The following is a 12,353-nucleotide window of genomic DNA, read 5'->3' as shown; positions in this document are numbered from 1 at the left end:
CATTACATCATTGCTAGCTTCTGCTATCTGTTTAAGTAATGTTTAACACATTTCTTTCTTCCATTTTCAGGCTTAACTCAGAATTTTTAACATGCAGAATAATGCTATCAGTATCCACGTCAATCGAGTAAATGTGTGTTTATCGTTGGATACCTATATTTCTGAACAATGCGATTAACTTGTGTTTTCTTGATTTTATGTAAATTGGGCAAAACAATAAAAAGTGTGTAACATATCAGTCCACTGCCGCTTTCCAACAAGAGGTGAAGAAAATGAAGTATACCAAAGTGATATTTCAAATACAAACTCTTGTAGTGTGGTATATTCACTATTATTTGTCTATCTTCTCAGACACCAAAAGTTGTGCTCTTCAAGTACAGCCTTTGCTCTCTGTATTACTAAATGGGGGATTGTGCCACATATACCAATGATATAGTGTTTCAAACAAGTGCTTCACACAACCAAACCAAGGAAGCAACGTAGCCTCCATAAGGGAGTGTATTTCAGCTAGTACTTGTCTAAATTTTACAAGTTTAGATGAGCAACAAATCTTGGCCCCGAATTACAGAGGTTTACGTTTGGCAATATCGTCACTTCCTAAATGCCACAATTCAAGCAAAAAAGGACTCTTGGGTGTACATAAGGGGAGTCCGATCTGTCTCTTAAGGAACCTGTCATCTGACTTCTCAAACCCAACCCGTGGACCCACAATTCTGATCCATACAATTGTCTGTGCTTTGTAGACCTCAATGTTAAGGGACTACATCTTTCCTTCCATAGTGCTTTTTCAAGGAAGGAGACATTTTACTAGATATGTAAACGTGGTGGATATTTAACTTTACATGACTTCATTTTAGTGTTGTCAACATTTACCACAAAACCCTTCTCATAACTCATGTTTAAAAATAAGTCTACATGGGTTTGTTGGGTGTCTTAGATATTACCACAGCAGAATGGTCAACCATGCCATCCGCATAAATTGTTTCTGTGATACCATAGGCATCATTGACCGGGCACTGGCATAGTTGACCTCCTTCCTTTCTGACTGTCCAATTGGGTACTTTCTTCTCCTCCACCTCACTCTCCACCTGTGGCGTCCCTCAGGGCTCTATCCTATTGCCATGTCTCTTCAACATCTATCTTGCCCCCTCTGGCCCACTTTATCTCCACCTTCTACCTCACTTGCAGTCTTATGCTGATGACACACAGATCTCCTTTAAGCTTCCATTCTCTACTTCCTTCCTCTCTCATACCTGACTTCCTTACTGCTATTCAGCCGTGGTGCTCTGCTATCGATCTTTGCCTGAATGCCAGTAAGACAGATATCCTTCTCATTGGGACGCCTGCTCCCTGTCCCTCCCCTCTCTCTGGCCACCCTACTTGGACCCCCTCCCCTCACCCTCTTGTGAGGCTGAAGGCTTTGGGCCGTCTTTGACTCCACTCTCTCTCCTTTCCTCACATCACAGACCTTGCCAAGAAGTCCAACTTTCAGCTCCACCTCCTCAGAGGAATTGGTATGATATGGCATTTATAACGCGCTGATGCACAAGTGCTTCAAGGCACGACGAGGAAAGGGAGGGGAACAGAGGGAGGACAGACCATGATCCTACTAGGCCAGGTGTCATTCAGATCGCACAAGTGCGTGGGAAGGGTGCAGGGACACTACAGTGCAAGATAACAATAAGTAGCGGCCAGAATGTAACGAGTACAAGGGTAAGTGCGGACAACAGGTGTCGGGTGCTGGTAGGGTGACTGTAGGGATACAGAAACGGTCCCCGGGTGCTGTTTGCCAGGTGGGTAGTGCAGGTGTGAGACAATGGCAGGGGAGGGACCTGGGCCCGCGATCGGAGGGTGTCCAGGTATCCAGTGTGGTTCAGGTTACAGCCAGGAGGTCCGCAGATGTGAGTAGAGAAAGCAGAAGCAAAGAGAGGTTTTGAGGTGCTTCGGGAACCAGAGATGGTTCTCCTAAAGTTTAAGGGTGGCAGGAAGGCTGTTCCAGAGGGAGGCATCAACCGAAGAAACAGATCTACCACCAACTCGTTGCTTGGAGAAGCGACTGACCCTGAGGGAGTTGGAGGCAGATGAGCGGAGAGCTCGAGAAGGAAGGCATTTAGGAAGAGAGTTGAAGATATTGAGGACGCAGGACCCAGAAGGCCATGTGGATGATGCAGAGGGTTTTGAACTTAATCCTCACAGCCACTGGGAGCCAGTGCAGAGATTTCAGTCCTGGAGAGATACGATCCCTGGGCTTGAAGCCAAGGACAAGTCTCAGTCTTGTTCTGGATGAGTTGCAGAGGGCAACGAGTAGAAGTAGGTAAATTTAGAAAGAGGCTGTTGCAATAGTCCAGCCTAGAGAGAACCAGAGCTCTGGAGACGGTGAGCTTCTGGGGGAAGGAGAAGAAAGGAAGAATACCCCTGAGGAGGTGCAGCTGGTAGTGTGACGACTTAGAGATGTAAGGAGAGGAAGAGTGTGGAATCGAAGATGACACCAAGGTTTTTAGCCTTTCAGGTGGGAGCTGGAAGAGGGCCAAGAGAAGCCGGCCACAGAGCTACAGGAAAGGAGGGAGCAGGTGTGCCAATGAGGAGAATCTCGGTCTTACTGGCATTAAGGCAGAAGTCCTTGGCGGGCACACCACTCCTGGATAGCAGACAGTCGGAGATGAGGGAAGGGAGAGGAGGAGGCCGAGGGTAGCCTGAAAATGAGCTGGGTGTCATCCGCATAGCACTGAAAGTTGGGGCAGAGAGTGGCGATGCGGTGGGCAAGGAGTGCCAGGTATTGGTTGAACAGCCAGGGAGAGAGGTTAGACCACTGGGGGACACCACAGGTGGAGAAAAAGATGGCAGAGGAAGGACCCATGGTGGACCTGGGAGGGTCGGTCAGAGAGGAAAGAAGTCAGCCACGCCAGAGCCTGACCAGTGATACCCAGATTATCATGGAGACGGTTGAGCAGGATGGTATGGTTTACAGTGCCAAAGGCAGAGGAGAGATCAAGGAAGATGAGGACGAGGGGGGTGTTGGAGTTAAGGTTGGAGAGCAGGTCTTCACGGATGTTCAGGAGAGCAGTTTCTGTGCTTCTGGCAGCTCTGAAGCCAGACTGAGGGTCATAAAGACAACCAACAGATTCAGTGTGGAGTTTAAGCTGGGAGATGACCAGTTTCTCCAGGAGCTTGCCCAGGAAGGGAGTGATGGAGATTGGGCGATAGTTAGCCGGGCAGGAGGTGTCGGCAGAGGTTTTCTTAAGAAGAGGGTGCACAAGGGTCTCTTTCCTCCCCATTCCCCAGAAGCTCAATGTCTCCAGAGCTCTGGTTCTCTGTAGCTGGACTACTGCAACAGCCTATTCCTCAATCTTCCTATTTGCTCCCTTCAGCTAATCCAGAATAGGGCTGCAAGACTTATCCTTGGCCTCAGGTCCAGGGACCGCATCTCTTCAGCTCTAAAATCTCTCCACATTCTCCCGGTGACCGCAAGGATCCAATTCAAGACCCTTTGCATCATTCATTTGGGTTTCTGGGGCCTGGGACCTCCCTACATTCAGCTTTCTCTCCCTAAATACCTCCCTGCTAGAGTTCTTCGGTCCTCTAGCTCCAACTCTCTGCAGGTCAGGCGTTTCTCCAAGCAAAGAGTGGGAGGTAGATCCCTTTTCTCGGCAGGTAGCTCCCTTTCAAACTGCCTCTGTTCCACCCCCACCCCTCAGACTTGAGCCGGACCTTTTTAAGTTCCGGAAACTCCTTAAGACTTTCCTTTTCTCCTCCTGCTTCCCTCTCCCCCTCCCGTGCTAAAGTCCCTCTGCAACATGTGCCTGGTCCCCTATGAATCTTTCAGCGGTCAGTCCATCCTCGACCAGCATCCCTCACCAGTAACCCTTTCCCTGACTAGCCAGAATCTGGTCCACCACCGTCCATCGCACTGTTTCCGCTCCCCCACCACCCTCTCCCCTTCTCACTTGCCCTTGTGGCTACCCTTAGCATTTGTTCAGCCCCTTGAACCCCCACTCCTTCACTTCACTTCACGCCCTCCCTACCCTGGCCCCTACTCAATCCTCCCCATGCACCTTTGTCTCTGCACTTGCACGGTAAGAATGTCACAAGGCCTGGTACAACCTTTATTGCTGTTTTTTTCTCCTATGCCCAGTCCCATCCGGACACCCGTCCCCCAACCCTTTGTCTTGTGGCACCTGGAAACACTTGTGTATAGGCGCCATACAAATGTCAAATAAAAAAAAATAATAAATAAAAGCACTTCTAAGTTGTATCTACCAAATAAGGGTTTGCCACCCTCTAGATTGACAATTTCAATGGCTTTGCTATTCATATAAAGGGAAACGAGCAATGCCAGAGGACACAGCCCAGTGTAATACCTGCATGAACTGGGAAGGATTTTGTTAATTCACTACTTGGACCCCGCCACCGGGTATTTATTATTATATAGTGACAGAACTGCATTCATTAATTCTATGGGTACCCTTAGTTGTTTTAGGCATCTCCAAAGTTTGTCATGGGGTATAGAATTGAATGCTGTCTTGATCGACCAAATCTCCAAAACCATTTACAATACCTTGTAGATCAAAAGATCAAAACATACTTTTGAATAAGTGTGTATATTGTAAACACCTTGTTGATATTAGATATATTAATTCGGAAACCTGCCTGGAGAGCCGTCGGGATATCAAAATCTTTACACCAAGGCTAGTCGCCACAGACCACTTTTCCAAAGCCTTTGCACAATGCGTCTGAGTGAGATTGGGCAGTAATTAGAGGGACCACCTTTTTCTCCTGATTTGAAAACGGGGACAAGCACTGATACTAGCCAACTACACAGGAAGCTAAAAGAATAATTGTTGTTTTTTTATTTTTTTTTAAAAGGGGACACGTTTGTCGAGTTCATCCAGAAATGGTTCTGCAAGGTGTTTGTCTAGTTACGGTTCCTCGTCTAATGTTTGCGCTTTCAGCGCTACAGTTACTGCACTACTTGAGAATATTAATGGGGGATCCTAAGATCTTCAACAAAGTCAGGAACACCCCTTTGACCTTCCTCTTCACTCTGTGAAACACTAATCAACACAGAATACATGTTACTAAAGTGTGCATAACAGTTGGGTTCTGCAATATTTAAGTCATGGGAATTGATATTTTGGATGGATTGTGTCCTTCCACGTATTCCTGATCTTTGCTATCCGATGCAAGCTGTTAGCAGATTGGGATATTTTATTTTTTCAAAGTCTAGCGTCGTGCGACATCGGGTCATGGCCCTCCCGCACTGTCCTCATCCGTGACGTTGATGCTGGTTTATGAAGCACACGCAGTGACCGTTGCCTCAGTTCTGTTTTTTCCACATGCTAGCGTGCTTGGGAGCAACGTCACCTCTGTGAAATTTCAAATACGTGATTGTTTTCAGTAGTCGGTTCTTCATCTACTCGACATGTCCTCGTCACCGAAGACCGGTTTTAAGCGGTGTGCTGATTTTGGGGCACAGATCTCTATTGCAGACATCCACTGAGTCTGTCTGTTGTACCTGGGGGTAGGCCACTAAGTCAATATGACTGTGGCTCATGCCAATCCATGACGGTCAAAGCTTTGTGGGAGAGGAAGGGGAAGCACGTAAGCCCTCTCCCAAATCCCCCTCCTTTAACCCCCTAAAAGAAAATATTCCTCAGACTTTAGGAACATGTCCCCTGAGAGAAAGTTCTCTAGATATCAGAAGCGCTCGAGATCGAGGTGACGATGCTAGTCATCATCCTATCACAAGAAAAGCAAGAAGCAATGCCATACGTCTTCATTATCCTCTCGCGACAGAGTGCCCTTTCCGAAAAAGTAATCGACTCCCACGGAATGGGAAGATCTCTGCCTGAAAATGCTCAACATTTTTAGCAGTGCAGCCCCTCAGAGTGCCCCTGTCAAGGAGTCTGGGGAAATCTTGCCAGCCCTCCGCATCTCGAAAGACCAGCAGGCAGTCTGTGTCTCCTTTCCTTGCCCCTAAGAGCCCGGGAAGAGTTTCTCGACACAAATCGAAGGGGCCTTCCTCAACGCACAAGAGGAAATCGTCATCTTCCTCCTTGAAGGCTAAAGGTTCAGGGTCTTCGACATCGGTCTCAAGTCTTTATCCTAAGCCTTTGAGACATTCAACCGAACCGTCAAGGCATTTACTTAAATCAAAGCCACTGAGGCATTCACCGTCTGCTTCTTCATAGACGTCGAAGCCCTCAATGCCATTGGGCTTTCAATGCCCTCAATGCCTTCAAAGATCTTGAGGGAGTGTTGGGAGGATAGCTCAGGGGCAACGCGGTCGCCTTGGAAGCAAGACGACACGGAGCAACACAGGTTCGATCCCCAAGTCCGTGCTTAGAAACATCTGGGTATTCAGTACGTTTATAAATGACCAATCATAATCATAACTGACTCTAAGAAGTTATATAAGCCATTCTCCAGCATGGGGTCTGCCATGGATTCACATGCTCATGAATATTCCCCGTCGTCAGGCTGGGAATCCTCGGTAAAGAAAAAAATCAGTTTCAGTTTCGTTTCTGAACTGTCTTTCTACTAGTAACCAATCACTGGTCTCTGGGTCATACTGCCCCCAGCCAATGACTGCCCTCTACCTAAGCCCCGCCTCTGGCAGCCATCTTCAGATTTTTACTGCACGTTCAAGTGTTGGGAGTCCGCATGCTGTAGCTCTCTAGCTTTTACTGCGTTTTGCATTTTTTCAAAGAGTTTACTCTATTTTCGGTCAACCGATCCTCAACCTCCACTGATTCTACTTCCGATCAATGGGAACCCGTTTTTGGAATTTTCAAAGCCCCTCAATGGCATCTTTTTGAGTTTCCACTTCTCGGAGGATTCCAGAAGATCTTTGAGGTCTACCCCACGTGGACATGGCCCAGGACAAAGGAAGCATGACGCCTGTTGGATCCAAGGTGTTCAGGAGCAGCCCTGGATGCGTCCTACAGAACGTCTTTGAGGATGAGCACTCTGTGCCTCTACTGCCTTCACAACGACAAATCGCACGTGGAAAAGGACTGTGCGTTTTGTAAGAACATGTCCGAATGGACAAAGAAGGATCGCTGTACTCGGCTCACCAGCTGGCTGGAGGGGAAGAGCCCAGCAGCGGGTGAGAAGAGGAAGAAGTCCGAGCGGTCTTCTAAGACCTTTGAGGGCGCTCCAACGACGGGGGCCCAACAAAAGGCAAAGCACTGCGAGTCCGTGGGCACCGGGAGCGCCGATCGGTCGGGCTCCTCTGCTGCCAGGCAGGGCTCATTATCACAGACTCCATCAACCACGAGCCAATACTCTGGCTCGGTGAAGAGGAAGTCGGAGAACCTGGGTAAGCTTCGAGAGAATCACTGGTCGATCCAGACGGAGACAGCCGAGGGGGAGCGAGGCGGTGACCCTCCCCCCAAGGTGAAGGCCTCAGGCAAGCCCAAGGTTGTGAAGGCCCTGATTCACCCGGCTAAGGCCTCGATTAAAGGAGTCTTGGTGGCCCTGGCAAAACCTACAGAGGCTTCCTCAGTGGAGACGGCTCCAGGGCTAGAGTTTCCCTTCCACCCCGGAGGGAATCTTCTTTTCTGCCTATCGAGAAGATCCCCGTGAAACCCCAGCAGGAGAAAGAGGGGGGGGCACGGTAGCCATAACGGACACAGATACCACCTCTGAGGATGAGTTGGCTAGCATCCAAAGGATCCGGGACAAGAAGTCCAACGAATCCAGGGCCCACAGGAAGGATCCCGACGAGGCCGAAGAAGAGAGCAACGGGGGAGCCGACGAGGAAGATAGGGCCGCAGAGGGCCCCACGCCCCAGTCGTTGGTCCCGTTGCAGCCGGTGCCCGTACAAGGGGACAATTCAGGAGCTATCTTAATGGCTATACAGGCCCTGTGTATGGAGATAAGGACAAGGATGCCCTTACCCCCCACCGACTACCCAGCGAAGCCTGGATCGTCAGGGAGCCCACCTAACAAGCGGAGATGAGTCCATCTCCTGCTAAGAGACCGGTACGAGAAGAAGTACCGGGTCCTGGACTCTGCCCCTATGTGCCTCAGAGCACAGCCGCCCCCGGTTTCAGTGGTCTACGCTGCGGCCAAGAAGAAATCGGCGGGGCGACGGCTTCCACTTCCACCTCCCCCCCCCCCCCCCCCCCTTCACCGGACAGCGAGGGAAGAAGCTGGATGCGATGGGTCGGGTCATCTCGCGGCGAAGACTACTAAAACGGCCAACGCCCTCACGATCGTGACACGCTACAACAGGGAGCTGTGGTTCAAGATTTCTCCCCTTCTGGACTTCCTCCTGGACGACAAGAGGGATGAGGCCCTGGAAATACTACAGGAAGGCGCGGTGGCTTCGGACCATGCCATTACGGTGGCCACAGACATCACCGACACTGGTTTTCGCCAGATGGGCAACAGCGTTTGCCTTCGCCGGCGCGGTTGGCTCAAGGCCACAGATTTCCGCCACGACGTGCAGACCAGGGTTCTGGACATGCCCTTCGACGGGAACCAACCTGTTCAGCAAGACAGTGGACGAGTCACTGCAAGCCATCAAGATCGACACCGAGATGGCTCGGGCCTTGCGCGTTCTTCAAAAGCGACGGCCGTCCTTTCGGAACTCCAGAGGTAAGCAAGGTGCCTCCAAAGGATTCAGCTGCGGTTCCTCGTACCGCCAAGCGGCCCGCTCCTTGTTGCAGGAAGCCTACAGAGGACGCGGCAAGACCGGAGGATCCCGTCGTCGCCAAGGTGGCAAGGTCACGATGAAACAGGACTGAACCGGCCGGGGCCCCCACCTGAGCACCCCGGTGGGAGGCCGGCTGGCAAAATTTGTCAGCGTGTGGGAGTCCATCTCCACCGACCGTTGGGTGCTGGATGCCCTGGGCCGTGGGCACACTCTGGAATTTCAAAAAAGGTGTCCCCATATTCCACCCGTGGCCAGGAAGGAGAACCACGTCCCTCAACTGTTTCTGGAGGTACGAGCAATGCTAGGAAAGGGAGCCATAGAACTCGTCCCAAAGAGGCTCTGGGGCTCTGGAGTGGACTCGCGGTACTTACTCGTCCGGAAGAAGAATGGCGGTTGGCGACACATCCTGAACCTTCGTCGTCTAAACAAGTTCATAAAGTCCTAGAAATTCCGGATGGTCCCCCTCCAGCACGTGCTGGGACAGCTGGAGGAAGGCGACTTCCTATCTTCGCTGGACTTGGAGGATGCCTACTTCCACATCCCCATTCTAAAAGGACATTGAAAATTCCTACTAGTTGTGGTCCAAGAGCGACACTCAGTTCAAGGCCCTTCCCTTCGGATTGAAGTCGGCGCCCAGGGTGTTCACCAAGTGCCTAGCACCAGTGGCGGGGCGCCTACAGGGGAACCACGTCTACCCCTACCTGGATGATTGGCTCATCCGGACAAAGTCAAGGGAACTCGCCGTCAATCACACAGCGAACACCGTCCAACTGCTCACAGATCTGGAATTCTCAATCAACTTCGCGAAATCCCACTTGGTACCGTCGCAAGATGCCCTGTTCCTGGGAGCCAGACTCTACACAGTGGCGTGATTGGCTTCGCCGTCGGATGAATTGACGAAGGCCATCCTGGGCAAGGTACAATGGCTGTTGACCATGGACGTGGCCAGGTTGAGATCCCTCAAGTCCCTACTCGGAATGATGTCCTCTTGCAGCTACCTCATGCGCCTATGCAGGCTGCGGATGCGACCGCTACAGGAGTTTCTAGATGCCCGTTGATGCAGGCGGAGGGCAGCTTCGAGGACAGGATCTCACTCAACGAGACATTCCGCCAAGCGATCCGGTGGTGGGGCACCCACGCGCATCTAGCGGCGGGCATGGTCTTCCAGACCCCAGCACACCAGGAGACTGTAACGACAGATGCCTCCCTGGAGGGATGGGGGGCGCACACCGGAGACATCCACACAAGAGGCCTTTGGCTCCCGGAGGAGAGGTCACTACACAGCAATGTCCTGGAACTACGAGTTGTGTTCTGGACCCTTGGGTCGTTCCTGCTGTCCCTCAACAGCAAGGTGGTAAGGGCCCTCGCCGACAACACCACCACGATGTTCTACATCCGGAAGCAGGGGGCACCAGATCCCCAGCCCTATCCAAGGAAGCACAGGATCTGTGGCACTGGGCCGTGGCCCAAGGGATGTTCCTGGTACCTTTCCATCTGGCAGGAATAAAGAACACCATCGCCGACTCACTCAGCAGAGATGCGCTCGTGCCACGAGTGGGAGCTGCGGCAGGATCAAGTGGATCTACTGTTCTGACGATGGGGCAATCCCCAGATCGACCTATTCGCGACGGCGACGAACGCCAAGTGCCAAAGGTTCGCCAGCAGGTTTCCCCAGCCGGGGAGCATGGGTGATGCCTTCTCATGCCCCTGGGACGGCCTATTCCTGTATGCGTTCCCCCCGTTGCCGTTGCAACTCATCAGTCAACTCGGACGGTCCCAGTGCAGGATGATCCTCGTTGCACCGACATGGCCAAGGCAGGTCTGGTTTCCGGACCTTCTGGACTTGTCAGCGTCCCCCCACCACCGGTAAAACTACCGACGGACACAGATCTTCTCACCACGCAAGGAGGCTCCATCCTCCATCACGACTCAGGATTGCTGAACCTGCAGGCCTGGCTCCTGCAGCATTAGAGTTCGGAGGGTACAATATCCCGGCGGACTGCAAGGAGGTGCTTGCAAAGGCCAGGGCGTCCTCGACTCTCGAGTGCTATGGACACAAATAGAAGAGGTTCTCTGGTGCCGTGCAAAGATGATTAACCCTCTGTGGATTACAGCCCCTCAAGTGCTGCCGTACTTGCTATCGCTGACCAAGGCGGGGCGGGCGCATGCCTCCAAGATCCATCTGGCGGCTATCTCCTACTACACCAGAACTCTGGGGCGGGCATCTCTATGGTCTCATCGCCTGGTGAAGGAGTTAATGAAAGGACTTTTCCGATCGTTCCAGCAGGTGAAGGCTCTGGCCCCGGCGTGCGAGATCAACGTGGTGCTGACCAGGCTAATGGGGCCGCCATTCGAGCCGCTGCATTCGGCACCGTTGAAGTTCCTATCGTGGAAGACAGTGTTTCTTGTGGCCATCAGCTCTGCACGACGAGTGGGAGAGATCCAGGCCCTCTCCTGTAAACCTCCATATCTGACATTCCACGAGACGAGGGTGATGCTGAGGGTGCACCCCTCCATGCCAAGGTGCCGTCGGACTTCCATCTCAACGAGCCCTTGGTGTAACCCGTTTTCTTCCCGTCTCCTTTGTCGCCGGCTGAGAGGACTTTGCACTCTCTGGATGTGGCTAGAGCGCTGAAGTTCTACACGGACTGCACAAAGAGTTTTTGGAAGACGTTACAGCTGTTTGTGAACTTTGGACCTGTGAACCAAGGGAAGGCCCTCGCACAGGCTTCCATTTCCAGATGGCTCTCCGGCTGCATCATGCACTCACCAGTTGGCAAACCGACCCTTGCCCAGCCGTCCGAGAGCCCTCTCAACCAGAGCGATCGCTGCTACCATGGCTTTCCTGTCTGGTGTGCCCCTGCTGGACATCTGCAGGGCTGCTACGTGGAGGTCGACGCACACCTTCATGAGATTTTACTGCGTCGACCGGGATTCCAGGGCGGAGTCCAGAGTCGGCCAGGCAGTGCTGCGCAACCTGTTCGCCTGAAGGTGAGCCTGGTGACGAGGTAAGAGATACTTAAGCCACCTCCCGTGGTTGTGCATGTGTGTACTGCTATGTATTCTTGTTTTCATGAGCATGTCAATCCATGCCAGACCCCATGCTGGAGAAGGAACAAGTTACTTACCTTCTCAAGTTACTGTTACTGTTCTCCAGCATGGGTCTGGCATGGATTCACATGTGAACCCTCCCGCCTACCCCTCTGCAGCTCTTCTCTTGGTCCAGCTGCCACTTTACATGCTATCAAATCTGAAGATGGCTGCCAGAGGAGGGGCTTAGGTAGAGGGCAGTCATTGGCTGGGGGCGGTATGACCCAGAGACCAGTGATTGGTTACTAGTAGAAAGACAGTTCAAAAACTAAACAAACTGATTTTTTTCTTTACCGAGGATTCCCAGCCTGACGGGGAATATTCATGAGCGTGTGAATCCATGCCAGACCCATGCTGGAGAACAACAGTTACAGGTAAGTAACTTGTTCCTTACCCAGAACGGATTTCTTTAAATCCATAGGGTCTATCTTCGAGGAAGATGATGACCAAGCTCCCTTTGGCTACGAATTTGGAAGTTCCAATGTACCAGAGGAGCTTATTTCACAAGAATCAAAGATGAGACATCTTGTTGGAACCCTGAAAGAGACTAGCAGTTGGGAGACTTCACCTGAAACAGATTTAGGTGGTTACTGCTGCCCATCTT

General features: G+C 51.6%; 1 protein-coding gene across 1 annotated transcript in view; it reads left to right on the top strand.

Moving 5' to 3' along the window:
* The window catches only part of BARD1 (BRCA1 associated RING domain 1), a 1,013,377-nt gene that overhangs the window by 725,870 nt on the left and 275,154 nt on the right, over positions 1-12,353 (top strand). The window lies entirely within an intron of this gene.

The sequence above is a fragment of the Ambystoma mexicanum genome, chromosome 9, assembly GCF_040938575.1.
Source record: "Ambystoma mexicanum isolate Mex_15411 chromosome 9, UKY_AmexF1_1, whole genome shotgun sequence".
NCBI lineage: Eukaryota > Metazoa > Chordata > Amphibia > Caudata > Ambystomatidae > Ambystoma > Ambystoma mexicanum.
This window is presented reverse-complemented; position numbering and strand designations above follow the sequence as displayed.